The sequence below is a fragment of the Curcuma longa genome, chromosome 5 (genome assembly GCF_044706935.1).
Source record: "Curcuma longa cultivar G26 ecotype Majalengka, Jawa Barat chromosome 5, ITB_CL_G26_1.1, whole genome shotgun sequence".
NCBI classification, from domain to species: Eukaryota; Viridiplantae; Streptophyta; class Magnoliopsida; order Zingiberales; family Zingiberaceae; genus Curcuma; species Curcuma longa.
In genome coordinates, this window is record NC_133865.1 from 5,837,557 (window position 1) to 5,855,022 (window position 17,466).

Sequence of the window (17,466 nt, forward strand, 5' to 3'; positions counted from 1 at the left end):
GGTCCTGAAAGACAAAACAGCGCATGTGAGTTAAAATAATAACAATAAACAATAAATAATAAAACTTAATTCGGAAAATTTTCAAACTTCTTAAGTGATCTGATAATGAATACCAAATAATTCATGTCTTTCCTCTGCTTCAACCCAAATTTCAATTCTGTCATCACATAAAAAATTTAAGGGTGCATTTGATTGAAGGTTATCCATTACTTTGGTTATCCATTTAGGGGGCGCTTGGTAGGCGGATTTAAGAGAGGGGAATGGGAATGAAATTTATTTCATTTCCATTCTTAATGCTTGGTAGACGGGAATGAGAATCAAAATAAGGATATGATATCCCTGATTTCATAACCTACCCCTCCCCCGGTTATCACTAAATCATTCCCATTTGTTCCCGTGGACAGCGATACCCCGCGCCCCGCCGCGATTCTTCCCTCCCCCTCTTGGCTGCCCCCTTTGTCTTCTCCCCCGTTCATCTAAGCTCTCCCATCTTCCTCCTCTTCTTCTCTCAATCGGTGTCGGCGGCGACGTCGACGACGAAGATGGCAGGAGGCACACACTCGGCCTTGTGCGATAACCGCCAATCGAGAGCTTGGCACGCCGGAGCAGTAGCTGACGACGCCGCAGACCGAGCACCACCGGAACTCGTGTCGGCGGGTCTCCGGCCACCTGCAGTTGCGCTGCGAGCAGAGGCGCAGGTCCTCCAGAAGCCGCGTTGGGGAGGATTGGGACCAGTTGACGAGGAATCGGTTGGCTGGGTGCGGCTCCGGAGGGGGCAAGTTCCAGCCAAAGTCGCTGAGGAGGGGGCTTCCTTCGGCGGCGGCGGCAGCAGTCTCCTCAGCGATTCCCTCCGTTGTCGCCCGACGATGCGGCCCATTCTTCCACGCTGGCCAAAGAAGGTCGCGCGGGCGCTCAGCGCGACGTCGACGCGGAGATCCTTGGCGTTTTTGGAGCCGCCGCTTCCGTCGAACTGAATGATCGCCAGATAGTACAGCGACCACGAATGCGATCGAATCGCTGCCTTCGCCATCAACGACGCGTCGCTTCCTCTATTTCCCAGGGCGTAAAATCTTATACCCATTTCTCTATACTAAGCACCATCAATCCAGTAATCTTTTCCATTACCATTAACCCCTCAATGAAATCCATTACCATTCTTATTACCGAATTTATACCAAGTACCCCTTAAAGTTATCAACCAAAATCTTATTTGATTTAGGTAATCGATGATTCTCAAATAATATTTTATGTCTGACACATCAGCATATGTCAGCAAAAGAAGGCATCTAACCTGGAATTGAAAAATCAAGGAAAGCTGAGGTTTTTCTTGATTCCGAGTTAACTGAAATTTCTGGACAAAATTACCCTGCGAGCGTCCACGATCGGGAAACTCTCCGCGAGCGAAACCCTCCGCGAGCGAAATCCCAGCCGCGGCGGCGAGGCAGACCGCAGAAGTTGATTCTCTATTTATCCCATTTTCGATTTTTAATTTCCTTTCCTTCGTTACTGCTCTCGTCTGGCGACGGCAGTAGCGCATCTCCCGAATCCAAACCCTACTCTCCTTATCCATTGTGCGACCGATCACCGGTGGCGGGTGGCGGAAGACGATGCGCCGGTGCTCCCACTGCAGCCACAATGGCCACAGCTCCCGGACTTGCGCCTGCCGCGGCGGGGTGAAGATCTTCGCAGGGTGCGCCTCACCGATGGTTGCATCCAAAAGAGTGCCAGCATGGGGAACCTCTCCCTCCTCTCCGGATCCAGCGGCGGCGCCTCTCCTGCGGATGGTCCGGAGCCTGCCGCTGGCGCCGCCACTGATGGTTATGCGTCAGAGGATTTCGTGAAGGGGTCGTCGGCGAGCTGCCGCGAGCGGAAAAGAGGTGAGTTTTCCCATACTTCTTGTCCCGCTTAATCATATTGTTCTATCATTATGATTGTGTAAATTTGTTAAAAAGATAATCTTTATCCACTTGCCTGTGGCGGCCAAAAACTAGTGAAACTTTTCGGTGGATGTTTACAGCAAGAATACTTGTTAATGGTTCCATATCACCTAATTTTGGAAATACTGGAGTAAGGTTCAAATAGCATATGCAATATTCACATCCTTCATCTGTGTTAGTGTTTGGGAGCACCTTTTGTTGTGACTTTTTAATGCACTCTGTAACTTATTCAGTCACTAGGTCTCCTAGGTCTCCTAGGACATTTTTGAGGATGCATGCATTTCCTTTTTTTGTGGTTATGTTGTTGGTGTTATTGTATAGTAAGTTATGGTAGCTGAATGATCCATTTGATTATGATAGTGTTGTGCAACTGAAATAAAGAAAATGACAAAAGGCAAAGATAGCTATTTGGTGAGCTGAATCAAAGATGTCATTTTAGATATGAATAGATCAGGTTGGGGAGCAAACTGTCACCTATTATCTTGATTAGGTAAAGGATTCATTGTAAAATGGTCTGTCAATGCTATTTGCACCCATTTTATCTGAAATGGGTATCTTTTAGCTGTTGATTTCACACAGTACCTCAATGCAAGTTGCGCAATCAGTCATGACAGGAAAGTGTGTATACTACATAAAATAAGGATAAAATAGTAACTCCAACTGTCTGTATATAAAAGATTTCTCTCTTTTTAGCTACAATCACATGGACTAACATTTTAGAATGCGATCAGAGTGACGATGGATTTACTGAATTTGCATTACTGTACTTATTATTATTATATTTACAGGTAATCCATGGACTGAAGAGGAGCATAGAATGTTTTTACTTTCTGAATTCTCTGAGCAAGAAATTATAATATTGGGGAGTATATTTTCAAGGATGAAAACAAGCTTGACAATTTCTTCGCATTGCCAAAGATATTTAAGAGAAATTATGTGTTGAAGTTGTTCTCTAAGATTCATTCCGAATAAATTAACTATTTGAATTAGATTGTCATTTTGGTATACATTGTTGGTATTTATATTTTGGATATACTTTTGGATAGTCGTGCTATCATTTTGAACAAAACTTCTTGGACGAATGTCATTTTGGATTGAACTTAAGTTATGTTTGTATGAATTTTTTATTTTGTGTTTGTGTGAATATATATATGATTCAATATTATGAATAAGTAGGTGTTTGAAGTGTTTTGTATTTCTGATGTATATTTTGATTTGTAATTATTTTGAATATGACTTTTGATATAGCACCATATAGAGCTTATCAAAATATGAATTGTGTTTGTGTGAAACTAGTTTTGCCAAAGAGTAGTGTATGTCAAGTAATATTTTACCACAAGCAATATTTATTTTCATGTATTCCGAGTTTGAAATGTAAATTTCTAATTAGCATTTTCAATTTCTAATCAATTTTTAATTTATTCAATTCGATCGATTCGATTTTACTCAAATACTTACCACAATTTGTTAGAGTCTCTCTTAAGATAATTTAAAATTTTAAAAATTATAATATATATTATATTATTAATATTATAATTAATAATTTAAATTAATTTTAAAAATAATTAAATATCAAATTAATTTAATTTACTAAAAAATAATTATAATTGAACTATGGGTAATATAGTAAACATTAAAGTAAGTAATGTATTAAAACCTTCAAACAAACAAAGTTTTGTCTTATTACCTAGAATTAAACCAAACAACATTAGGTTATGTTTTATTCCCTATAACCTTAGTTATGAATGAGGCCTTACTTGGTAATCACATAACCAAGGTAATCACGGATGACCCCCAACCAAATGCACCCTAAAAGTGGACTGAAGCAAATGAAACAAAAGCCAATCATTATGGTCACTACATTATTCAAGTATTCACCTGCAGGTATAGGGCGAGCAACATCCAGAAAGACAAAAGGGCAGTAGAACAACTAGGCATTTCTCAGATTATCTTATCTGAGGAAGCTTCAGTCGACAGTATGACAGTATCAGTTCTATGAAGGAAGAAAACACAATAGTGGGACAACACCACCCATAGTTCAATCCAGCAGCAGAAATTGAGACCACCAAGACCGAGCCAAGGACTTGAAACCTGCAGGGAAGATGAGAAGCATCAGACAAAAAACGAATCTGGATCTGTCTAGTTACTTCCAATATTGAAGGGTAATAAATCAATTGCTCATATCACTTTAGCACCATGTAGCAAGTACTTATCAGTAAGGTGTTCTGGAACCAAGTGCAGCTATAAAAAGTTATTTAGAAGAGAGAAGTTACCAATTTTGCTTCTACTTGGTGGGGGAAAACAACATTCTTAACATTTACACAACAGTTGAAGTTACAAATCATCTTGAACACTGAGGATGAAAGGGAAATTAGGCAAAGAAAATCAAATTCCATTAAGTCAATCAGAACTTTAAAACAGTCGTAATACATGACTATTTCTAACAAGAATCTTCAAATTAAAACATTGAAGAATGTTTTTTTTAAGTGAATAGCTTATGCAGTATCAGGGCTTAAAACTGAGTTCTTGATTAAATTATCTGTCTAAAAGGTTAAGGCTTTTAAAACATTGCATTAACATGGATTGCATCTAATATATTATCAAGGAAGAAAAATACTTCGTGATCTTAGGGGTAGCAAAAGAAATATATACAGGAATGGAGGGAAAATTTGTAATACAAATGAGTCATACCAAAAGATCTGCTAATATATTAACAATAATCTATATAACTGCAATAATGTTAAAGCAAAGCTATTGATTAATAATTAATATAAGACACATCTTAACTTTATTGACCCTAATTGATATAACTATAAAGGATAGCTCAGTGCTCAAAGCTCCCGTTAGTGCGGGTCCTGAGGAAGAGCTGGATCACATTAAATCTATTGTACGCAGTCTTACCTTGCATTTTACAAGAGGTTGTTTTTACGACTCGAACCGGTGACCTTAAGGTCATGTGGCAACAACTTTATCTTTGCACCAAGGCTCCCCTTCACCCTGACTATTAAAGAAAAAAATATATAAATTGCTCTTTGAATTACAGTCTCCCATTTTGGTCTTCTTTTTTCAGTCCATCTCTTCCTTATTATCTATGATTCTAAAATAGAATACCTGAAGAGATTACACTGCCTTTTGAGCCATATGGATATTCATGGCTCCTCCTGTAGAGGGATCAGCTTATTTATCAGATTATATAGAATTCATAACCATCAATTGGTCATTGTACAAATACTATCTTTATGCTTAAAGAAGAGTAATATGGAATTATGGATATAAACTTAGTGATCTCAACTATCATTTAGACAATGTTCTGCGAGTAAGCTGGCATGAGAAAAGGGAAATTTCTGACATGTATCAGTATGATGAAAATTTTTAATAATATATGTGCTGTTAACAATTCAAACTGTCATTGATTGTCATCCATTTTTCTACTACCATGCATCCACAACCTTGGTTGTGAGTATGCAGCTTCTACAGTTGAAACTCTCACGCTAGCATAAAGCATATAGTAGCAAACAATTTTGCCAACCAAACAGCAAAAAACATAACAGGGCAATTATCAATGATGCCAATATAAAAAGTAAATGAGCAAAAGAATCATTCTTATAATCCAATTTAAATCTGAATATATATAACCAAAGCTTAAATGCATTCTAATGAAGACAAAATCTGTGGTTTGGCAATTTGAAAGCCAATTTAGTTAGCTAGCTTTCCTTTTCTTACAATTAATTTAAAGAAATCTGGTTAACAAATGTTTATTTAAGGTTATTTGAATAATTATTAAATGAATTTAATTTTTTTTAAAAAAATTGGATTGTGATATGGCATCGATCAATTATTTTGAAATGAAATGACATGAAACACCAATTCTTTATCAATCCATGATACTGCATTGCATTAGAGAAATCTCTTAACAATTTATGATTTGATAGAGGAATCATAATTTGTGTCGATTATTGTCATTTAAACCATAGATTGAAATCTTAAGCCGTATCACGCGATACCGGCGAAAAATTTCATTCTGCCGACGGATCAACACCAGTACAACACCGACACAGGTGTTCCCGTCGGGAGACACCTTCGAAAGCGTCGCCCGAGCTCGGCGACTCCACTGGAGGTGTGGCGCGGGCCCAAGGACCCCACGGGCTCGGCGACACCACTGGAGGTGTGGCGCGGGCCCTGCGATGCCTCCGCAACCGGGCCACGCGCCCCTAGTCGCACGCGTGGCCAGTCGCAGTTCCTTTTGTTTTTTTTAAACTTAGGTTTAATAAGATTTTAGTAATCAATTCCTAGTTATAGTTGAGAAAAATTTAAATAAACTTTATTAAAACTCATAAAATTATCTTATTATTTTTAAAAAATATTTTACTTTTTATTTTTAAATATTTAGATTAAATTTTTTATTTTAGTTAATATATTTTATATTTAAAAAATACTGAAACTATACCAGCACAGTACGATACGGTACTAAAATTGTATTGTTAGAATGAAACCTCGGCATAGCTTGATATTTTAAACCTTGATTTAAACCAATTATGGTAGCTTATTGCATTTGCTATATGTCATCTCATTTGTTTACTTTGATGCTTTTCTTGAAGCTCAGATTGTATTTCTTAATTTAATTAATTATTACGCTTCTAAGCTAGAATTTCCATCCTTGACTTATGGTATATTAATTTGATTTTTTGTTCTCCACATGACAAGATGTTTTCCACTTCTATGTCATCATTGAATTTGAGATTCCACTCTCTTCGACCTCTATACTTCTAGCATATAACATAAAATTAAAACTTTCTTCTTTTATAATGACTTCGACTTAATATCTATCTATTGGATTTAATTTAATGCCTTGGTAGGTTGGAATTATTTTTAATTGTTTGAAGCAAAACTTTTTATAAAATAGTATTTGTATTGAATCATATTGAATCGAAATGTATCGTCACAATTGTTTTTGATAAATCCTGAATCATATGAGTCTAACAACTATGTTCCTAAATATTCTCATATTATGTTTACTCATATTCTATGAAATTCCTCTCAAAAGTAATTATGTTTCCAACTTAAAAGACTTTAGCAAGGGCTACTATAAGATCACACCCTGTTTGTCCCAACTATTTGTGGCTAGCTACATGAGTTTTAATACCTCAATTACACTCATGCAAGGCTTTATCTCTAGTAATATCAAATCAGTTCAATTATTTTTTAAATAAATTAACTAATTTTTCTTCAATCTCCTTCTATCCTGTACACTTTATTTTATAATTGGTTCAACTCTCCTACCAATAAACTCTATTTATTGTCTTTGAATATTTTCTCTCATTTTATTATTGGTTGCAGCCACACTTAATTGCTTTGGAACATTATTTTAGTTTAGCTTTTGCATCTCTGCTACATTAACTTGCATGTATTATTTCTTAATAGCCCAATACTCTGACCTTTAAAATATGAGGATCATACCTCATATTTTCCTTTTAGCATAAGAGGCACATCATGATACAACAAGACTCCAGAAGTTTCTCTCCATTTCAATCCTACATTCTTTATCTTAATGATATCTTTATCCATGTCTTATTCTTGTTCAATAATAGCCTCAATATATCTACAATTCTTACTTACAAGAATTTTATGTTCATATGTCTAAACAATTCCATCTTTTTTTTTTGTTATTCCTGAAACTATATTTCATATATATAGTCTTAGTTTCTCTTAAATTAAAATTTCGAGTTTCTAAATTTTTCTCCACAATTCAAATTTCCAAGTCAATCTATGTATACTCACCAATTAGCACAAAAAACATCTACAAGAATATATATGTTCTATTATCTTAGCTGAAAAGATAATAATGTTCAAGTTGCTAAATTGCCAGATGATTTCAAAGGTAAGTTCATGATTTAGTCACCTATAGAAAAACATATTTGTATCACCAGCATTCCCCAACTCCTATTCCAGCAACCAATGAATTGCAAAATGACCAAATGCACATGAACATAAGATGGATACCAGGTAAATGTAATACACATGACACAAAAAGACTAGTAGAATTAATCAGAATAGGCCGAACAAAAATAACTTAGAGGTCTTATGTTTGTTAAGGATGATAAGGATAATCTCACACAATCAGCTCAACATGCTGAATATCGGGGATGAGTTGATTTGATGATAAGGATAATCTCACGCAATCAGCTCAATATGCTGAAAATCAGGATGATTTGATTTGAGATTTCAATTGTAAGTATCTAGCTACAAATCAGGGTTTTTTGATTTACTATGATTTGTAGATACCATTTATATTCATTTGCTTTCCTACAAATATTGACAATGTACAGGAACCAAAATCAAGAAATACAAAACACTTCAACCTGTTCTGGTTCATCTTCTCCTTGCTCTTCTATTTCTCTTCTATCTGTGCTGAAGAGAAAAAAATTGGAAGTTTCAGGATATGTAGAAAACTACTTGAAAAGGACAAATATATCTATTTCACAAGTTTAAGGAAAGACAAAGAATTTCAAAATACGGAAGAATACAGAAACCACAATCGCGACAGGAAAGGAGATGAAAAGGATTGACTGCGAAAATTAAACCTTTTTTGTTATTTCTGCTAGCCACCACCGTGGGTGTTTTGGTCCTCCTCGACCACCTTACGAGCACTTTAGGGAAATCATCCGGGCCGAAGGTCATGGCTGCCATGATCCTCTCGACGTCGGCCTTCCTGAGGACGGTCCGTCGAACGGGAGGGCGGTTGCGGCGTCTATCACGAGTGTAGTATTTGATGTGTAAGACGATCTCGGGCTCGGAGGCGGGGATGCAGATCTACTCCGGCGAGGTGGCCGGACTGAAGGGGCGGTATTCCGTGGCCATGGGAAGGGCTGCAGCCATGAGCATGAATAATGCACATGCTTTAATTTGATTGCGAACTCCGCCATGATTGTACGAACGACCAACGTTACTGGAAAATTATGATCAGCTAGGTGGTCGGTCGAGCTCACGGGCGGGCAGGATGGGTTTGATTTGATTTGATTTGATTTGGGGCTAGCTGTAATAGAAGAGGATTGAAGAGGACGACACATGCATGCAGTAGGTGGGTGCTGTTTGAGTATGTTGAGTGATTTGGATTAATGCTATCATATATAGACAAGTTTAAACATTTTTGTTAGTTGATTGCCATTCTGGATTTTGTCCTATCAGTTGAACTCTAATTTGTCTTTTTGAAATGTCCAGTTAATTAAGATCCCGAAGGCTTCCAGGAAGATGCATGTAGAGAAACCTCTGCTTGCAAGTAGGTACGTACGTGTAGGGTCTTATATTGATGCATGCTGCATGTGGTGCAACAATGACGTTCTTGACAATAATTAATCAGATATTTATATATTTATGCATCAATTTTTAATTATGATATATTACAAAATTAATTTTTTTTTCAATGAGAAAATATTTTTGAAATACTGATTACGAAGCAAGGAGCCATTTGTGCTTCTTGATTTATTTTACTGGTAAGTGGAAAACTTTTATAAGATCAAATTAATAATCACCTTTAAAATTAATCAATTGATGATGTGAGTGTTTATCGTGTTGATGTGAGTGTTACACAATTTTATTCTCGGAGATTACGAGGAAAATGATTGAATTGAAATTTAATTTATCAGATCATACTTATAAACGAGTCAATTTAATTCAATACAATTCAGATTTAAAATTTGCACCTTTCTTATGTACTCACGCTTGAGAGGCCTTTTGTCAATGTATTTATTCACAGCATACATGCTAAAATCAACCATTAAACTTTGAAATTTTCAACGTGGAATTAAAATCACATTCACGATGAAATCCATCTCTTTGTCCCTTAACATTTCTAACCGTGAGTTCATCGGCGGGCTATGTTGCACCGTCGCCGTCGAGGGAGGAATGCACTAAAACGGTTGCGTTCCTTGCTGAGCCAGTGCAGATGGACGGAGCCGGTCCGAGGGGGGTTGGCCGACGGCAATGCGGATAAAAAAAAAAACCGTGGCCCGGGCCGGAGTGTGGGAGGGAAAACGAGTGGACTTTAAGAAGGTTCTTTTGCTAGATTTCTATCAGTCTTCGTAAAAACATCTTGATAACTGTACAATTACTCATTTGACAAAAAAACTAAAAGTTTTCTTTAAAAAATAGAAATATATATATAATCACAATAAATATATTTTTTTAAAAAAGACTTCTTTACAGTACTAATATAATAAAAATAAAAAATAGCTATAGATTTCTAAAAGTTCAAAAAGTTAAAAATAATGTCTCATTTTATACATATTTTGTCTGAAGTAGCAATAATGAAAGATAAATATGTGGTCCAAAACAGCGCATGTGAATTAAAATAATAACGATAAACAATAAATAATAAAACTTAATTTGGAAAAATTACAAAATTCTTAAGATAACGAATACCAAATAATTCATTGTCTTTTACATGTGGTCACATAATTTGTCGCTAAATGCAATTTTTTTTTTAGTGAGAAAATGCGTGGTAGAGAAGATAATGCGTGGATTTCACATGAACCTACCTACTTTTGAAGCTCAAATGAAGGCCAATTTAATTACCAAGTTTAAAAACATATTTAAAATGCACACCACCTTACTTGATATATATAATTCATTAAAGGGCACATTATATATATTATTTTATTCCCTAAAATTCTCCTTCCAATATTATTTCAAAGGCAGAACGTACGTGAGCATTAATTTGCAACAACTACTTTTATGGCCATAAGCTAACTAGACCATCAATGGCAGCCGCGAAGTTGCAGTCACCTAGCTGCGAATCGTCCTGCCCAATGACGAAATGGGGCCCTGATTTTGTAGCCATTAGCATGAATAATGCACATCGTCTACGGTGCAATGACTTAGACCCTTTCATAATTAATCAGATATTTATAAATTAATTTTTAATTATGATATATTATGAAATATAATTAATTTTTTTAATGAGAAAATAATCTTGAAATATTGATTATGGAGCGATGAATCATTGGTACTTTTCGATTTACTTTGTTGGTCATATGAAAAACTTTTATATATAAGATCTGAATCAATCACCTTCAAAATTAATCGATTTAAAGAATTGAATAACTGAATTAACAAAAATAAAATAATACTACTTGAATTCGTTAACTTATTGATAAATACAGTCTCCTACAAAGAACCTAAAACTGCATGATATGATCATAGTTACAAGAAAATAATTTGAATTATAAATTATAAATCGAAATCAGATTTATCTGTCAAAATGGTTGAGTAGATGATCTCAACCTACCAAACTGGATTGCTTAAATCGAGCTACTAGGGAAGGTTGAGTTGTACAAAAGTTGAGTTATCAAGTGCCGATCGAGGGCTTCCTTTTGTGAGCATAGTCTCTTTCACAACTTCCATAATCATCCATAATTAATTCATTATAAATCAGTCTTAATATCATCATTTAATTTTAAACGTGGGGAACTAATGTCCTATTCATGATGACGTCTCCTTGCGTTCGTCATTTTTCCATTCGTATTATTTTTCGAACAAACGCTTAGGGAAATCCACTGTTATTGATATGGTTCATGGTCACTGATTCATCTTCAACTAGGGTAAGAGAGAAACTAAGATAGGAATATAATGGCTATAAAAGAGACCCATTTCCCATCCTCTTTCAGTGCAACCAGATTCAGCCTTTCAAGCTCAACAAGCTTGAAGTAGATGGCGAAGGAGAAGGAGGAGGAGAAGGAGAAGAAAGGCCCAAAGGTAATCAGTTTCCAATAATTCCTCCTTCAGAACTATTAATTCTTTTGTAGTAAGCTAGCTAGCATTTGGTAATGCAATTTGACTTTGTGTGTGGACTGGGCATGCACGTCAAACTGGCCGGGAATTAACAGGTCGTCACGGTTATCATAAAGGTTGATCTTGAATGTCGATGCTGCCTCAAGAAGATAAAGAGCGCTCTGTGCAAGCTCCAGAGTGAGCACGCGATTCGTCGTCTATTGCATTTGCGTAGAGATGGATAGGAATAGGAAATTTTAATCTGTTTTTTTTTGTCTTGTTGTTGCTTGTTGGATTCCGTGCGTTTTTTTAGACAAATTCAAGATCAGTTCCATCGCGTTCGATTGGAAGGACACTGTGACGGTCTCCGGCCCCTTCGACCCCAACGCCTTCATAAAGAAGCTCTGCTGCATAGCCTCACAAGGTGATCAAAGACGTCTATGTCAAACCGGACCCACCTCCACCGACGCCGAAGCCGAAGCCGACGCCGCCGCCGCCGCCGCCGCCGCCACCGTGTCCGCCGGTGCCTGTGCCGCCTCCGTGTCCGCCTCCTGTCTGCCTCCTTGTCCGCATCCGTGTCCGCCGGTGTGGCCGCCGCTGTGTCCGCCCTGCTCCTGCCACGAGTCGAACCACGACTGCTGCTCCTGCAACACTCCACGTCGGTGTGTCCGCCGGTGTGTCCGCCCGACCAAGCCGACGCCCAGGCCGTGCCCCACCCCGACGTGGCCCTGCAACACTCACGGCTGCCGCCCTGCACCTGCAACGAGCCGAACCACGACTGCTGCTCCTGCAACACTCCACGGCTGCCGCCCAGCTGTAGTACTGGCTATCCATGCTTCAAAATCGTGTGCGAGTCCGAGCCTTCCCCTCCCTGCTCCATCATGTAGTACTTCGCATATAATTAATATATTCACTGAGCGAATATTGAGGTTGAGGAACGTCAACCTCGGATTGAAATAATGTAAGCAAACTTTGCTGTCAATCGAGTTATTGCAGAAGAGTTGCTTCTCTATCTAGAAATATAAGCCTACTTTTTATCGTGTTGATGTGAGTGTTACACAATTTTATTATCGGAGATTACGACGAAAATGATTGAATTGAAATCTAAATTTAAATTTAATTTATCAGGTCATATTAATTTAATTCAGTGCAATCCAGATCTAAAATTTGCACCTTTCTTATGTACTCACGCTTGAGAGAAAGCCTCTTGTCATGTATTTATTCACAGCATACATGCTAAAATCAACCATTAAGCTTTGAAATTTTCAACGTGGAATTAAAATCACATTCACGATGAAATCCACCTAAAACGTCCATTAACATTTCTAACCGTGAGTTCATCGGCGGGCTATGTTGCACCGTCGCCGTGGAGGGAGGAATGCACTAAAACGGCTGTGGTCCATGGGGCTGCGTTCCTTGCTGAGCCAGCGAGGGGAAGGGACGTGGACGTGGACGGAGCCATGGAGGTGCCTATTTGTGAAACTATATTTCATATATACAGTCTTAGTTTTTCTTAAATTAAAATTTCGAGTTTCTAAATTTTTCTCCACAATTCAAATTTCCAAGTCAATCTATGTATGCTCACCAAGTAGCACAAATAACATCTACAAGAATATATATGTTCTATTATCTTAGCTGAAAAGATAATAATGTTCAAGTTGCTAAATTGCCAGATGATTTCAAAGGTAAGTTCATGATTTAGTCACCTATAGAAAACCATATTTGTATCACCATCATTCCCCAACTCCTATTCCAGAAACCAATGAATTGCAAAATGACCAAATGCACATGAACATAAGATGGGATACCAGGTAAATGTAATACACATGACACAAAAAGACTAGTAGAATTAATCAGAATGGGCCGAACAAAAATAACTTAGAGGTCTCATGCTTGTTAAGGATGATAAGGATAATCTCACACAATCAGCTCAATATGCTGAATATCGGGGATGATTTGATTTAATGATAAGGATAATCTCATGCAATCAGCTCAATATGCTGAAAATCAGGATGATTTGATTTGATATTTCAATTGTAATTATCTAGCTAAAATTCAGGATTTTTTGATTTAGTATGATTTGTAGATACCATTTATATTCATTTGCTTTCCCTACAAATATTGACAATGTACAGGAACCAAAATCAAGAAATACAAAACACTTCAACCTGTTATAGTTCATCTTCTCCTTGCTCTTCTATTTCTCTTCTATCTATGCTGAAGAGAAAAAAATTGGAAGTTTCAGGATATGTAGAAAACTACTTGAAAAGGTCAAATATATCCATTTCACAAGTTTAAGGAAAGACAAAATCGGGCCAATCTCGAAAAACATAGCAGATGGGAAACAAAGAATCCTTATTGAGGAACCATTATATGGGGAAAATATATATATATATATCTTTTATCAGTCAATCCATCCATAATTTCAAACCACGGAAGAATAGAGAAACCACAATCGCCACAGGAATGGAGATGAAAAGAATTGACTGCGGAAATCAAACCTTTTTGTTTATTTCTGCTAGCCACCACCGTGGGTGTTTTGGTCCTCTTCGACCACCTTACTAAGGTACACTTCAGGGAAATCATCAGGCCTGAAGGTCTTGGCTGCCATGATCCTCTCGACGTCGGCCTTCCTGAGGACGGTCCGTGGAACGGGAGGGTAGTTGCGGCGTCTATCACGAGTGTAGTATTTGATGTCTAAGACGATCTCGGGCTCGGAGGCGGGGATGCAGATCTACTCCGGCGAGGTGGCCGGACTGAAGGGGCGGTATTCCGTGGCCATGGGAAGGGCTGACCGATACTCGGGGTCGGCGCAGGGTCCTGTGATCTCCCACGGCTTCTTGATGTACTTCCGCAGCGACTGCAACGCAGACTTGACGAAGGACGCCATCGTCGGACATCGGAGGAGGCGAGACGCAGGCGAGACTCGGGGTCGCCGCTCGTGATTCCGCCCACGCAATTCTAAATTTTACGGAGACAGCCTCGTACAGTGCAGTATAAAAATTAAACGAGCTCCCGGAGTTACCCGCTCCAGTAGATATGAGGATCAAATTTGACGCCATCGTGATCAACTTCGAGAGTTACCTCCTCGTAGTATATGATCGGAGGCATAACTAAGTTGGTTACAAGATAGATTTATCTGAAGTGGACAAGAGTTGAATCTCGCTGAAGTAATACTCTCTCCCGTAGTAGTTAATTGTAATTTTCTAATTTACCTTGTCATATACGGTCGTAAGACCAATCGGAGCCGATGAGATGACGGATTCCATCTTTATACTAAAGTGGAGCCGATCCTGTGTTAAGCGACTGTGTGAAGTCAGTGAGATGGTGGTCCTGCGAAACTCCATGGCCGCCGCCCATATGGAATAGCGGCTATCCATGCTTCAAAGACGTGTGCGAGTTCGAGCCTTCTCCGTCTACTCCATCATGTAGTTCAATCCTCTTACTTCGCATATAATTAATTCACTGAGCGAAGCTTGAGCTCGAGGAACGTCAACTTCGGATTGCAATAATGTAAGTAAACTCTACCATCAATCGAGTTGCTTCTCTATCTAGAAATATACAATCTACTTCTCTTTACCCCATCGATGTGGGGTCACCGGCTGACTATGCTGCACCGTCGCCGTCGAGGGAGGAATGCATTAAAACAGTGGTGGTCAACCGGGTTTGCGTTCCTTTCTGAGCTAGCGAGGGGGCATGGGCAAAGCCATGGAGGTGATCCATTTGGGATTTTGAATGTAGACGAGGAGACGGATCGGTCCGGTCGGCCACATTTGGCAACCTTGGCATCCTTTGACCTTGATCACATTAAGCAACACTTAAGTCGTGTTATTAAATTATCAAAACATTTAAATACCATAGCTCGATCATCCCTAATCGGGTACCCTCCAAATCCTGTCAAAATACCTCTTGCTCCAATCGCAACACCCAATGGGATGTCAGTCCAACAAAGGAACAATCTCGCGAGTCTATGGCTCGAGAAACTCCTCAGAGAAATCTTAACAGAGGTAAGACCCCCTTGCTTGTTGAAGAAAGAAACAATCGGGACACTCCTTTTTCTAGGGATATCTTGGAGGAGGAATTGTCGCGTCACTCTCAATCGCCACAACTCGAGGAGTATGTGGAGTCGTCAGATTCGGAAGACCACTTGGGCCAATTTGAGAGCACCTCCTTGTTACATGAATATATTAATGGCATTAAGTGTAGAGTATTCTTGACGACTTTGTCTAAACTAATATAGATTCAGAGATGGTGTAACCGACTTCCACCCAGTTCCATATGCTTCTTCAACCATTTCAGTGTCATCTTCTTGCATCGCTTTGCCAGCAGTAAGTGATTCCACAAAACTCCTCTCAATCTCTTTGCAATGAGGCAAAAGATCCGAAAGACACTAAGGGAGTACATCCAACCATTTAATCGAGTCGCTCTCGATGTCTCCTTTGCAACTTCAGAGGTCCTCACAAGCGCCTTCTCTCAAGAACAATTAGAAGGGGACTTCTTCAGATCTTTAATGAAGAGGCCTTCTGCTATCTATGACATTCTTCTAGGATGAACCAAAAAGTACATTAATGTGGAAGAAGCTCAATTCGCTTGAAAGAATAATGTCAACACACCGATATCTATCCCCATGTGGCAAGATAGGAAGGCTCCTCATCCACCTCCTGGAACAAGGCACCTCACCCAATTCTCAATTATGCTATGGCTAACACGGGGGAAAAGGTTGTGCCAACTGTAGACAAGGTCCCAACTTCAGCTGTCAAACAAAAATGACAACCCATTGTTCTCTGCATCTTCTGCTAACCCTGTCTTCCTCACTTGGGCATGAAGGTATTTGAGATGTAGGCTCTTAGGGTATTCCAGTGTTGTGAAGTTGAGAGTCAAGGACTCGGGCATATATCGAGGAGTCATGCTTTGAGGAGAGTCAAGAATCATGAAGTTGAGCGTCGAGGAGTCAGGAATCGTGGAGTCGAGCATCGAGGAGTCGAGAATTGTAAAGTTGGGCATCAAAGAGTCGAGAATCGTGAAGTCGGACATCAACGAGTCGGGCTTCCACTCCCAAGATGAAAGATCACCATTGCGTCAAATTAGAGTTAGATTGAAGCCGGACCCAACTCGAATGCGACTTGGCTAGTCTTGACTTGGGGTCGCAGTTTGATCAAACTTAATTAATCTCGGTTTGACCTGACTCGAGCCCTATCTTGATCGGGCCCGACCTTGTCTAGCCTTTGATTTAAATCTCAACTTGACTTTTGACTTCTTTGTGCCACGTGGAGATCGCTTTGACGGCTAGCTAGGTCATTCGTTGGTATCTGGATTGGATTCCAGAGCCATCATGTCAAGAGTATTTAGTTGGAGAACATCGAAGTGACGTTGGTGGCAACCTTCTTTCCCAGTAGTGTTGTTTGACTAGTCGACGGATTTCTTTGGCGAATTGATGACATTGATTGGTAGAGTGATCATGCATATGATGAAAAGCAAAAAAACAGGAAGTTATCTCTATGGGTTGTCATTTTTGTTTGACAGCTGAAGTTGGGACCTTATCTACAGTTTGCACAACCTTTTCTCCCGTGTGAGCCATAGCATAACTGAGAATTGGGTGAGGTGTCTTGTCCGGGAGGCGAATGAGGAGCCATTCTATCTTGCCACATGGTGATAGATATCGACGTGCTAACATTATTCCTTCGAGCGAGTTGAGCTTCTTCCACATTAATATACTTCTTGGTTCATCCTAGAAGAATGTCATAGATAGCAGAAGGCCTCTTCA

At 38.9% G+C, this 17,466-nt stretch overlaps 1 long non-coding RNA gene and 2 pseudogenes across 1 annotated transcript; 1 reads left to right on the plus strand and 2 right to left on the minus strand.

Moving 5' to 3' along the window:
- Nucleotides 1-508: 508 nt before the first annotated feature.
- LOC141828940 (F-box protein At1g67340-like) lies at nucleotides 509-1,081 on the minus strand (annotated as a pseudogene).
- A 2,686-nt stretch (nucleotides 1,082-3,767) lies between these two features.
- Nucleotides 3,768-8,579, minus strand: LOC141829982 (uncharacterized). The gene is made up of 3 exons (XR_012601913.1): nucleotides 8,519-8,579; nucleotides 8,297-8,345; nucleotides 3,768-4,028 (listed from the first exon to the last, which is right to left on the minus strand). It is a non-coding gene; the product is annotated as an uncharacterized LOC141829982 (long non-coding RNA).
- Nucleotides 8,580-11,642: 3,063 nt separating this feature from the next.
- LOC141829770 (uncharacterized) lies at nucleotides 11,643-12,662 on the plus strand (annotated as a pseudogene).
- Nucleotides 12,663-17,466: the final 4,804 nt, after the last annotated feature.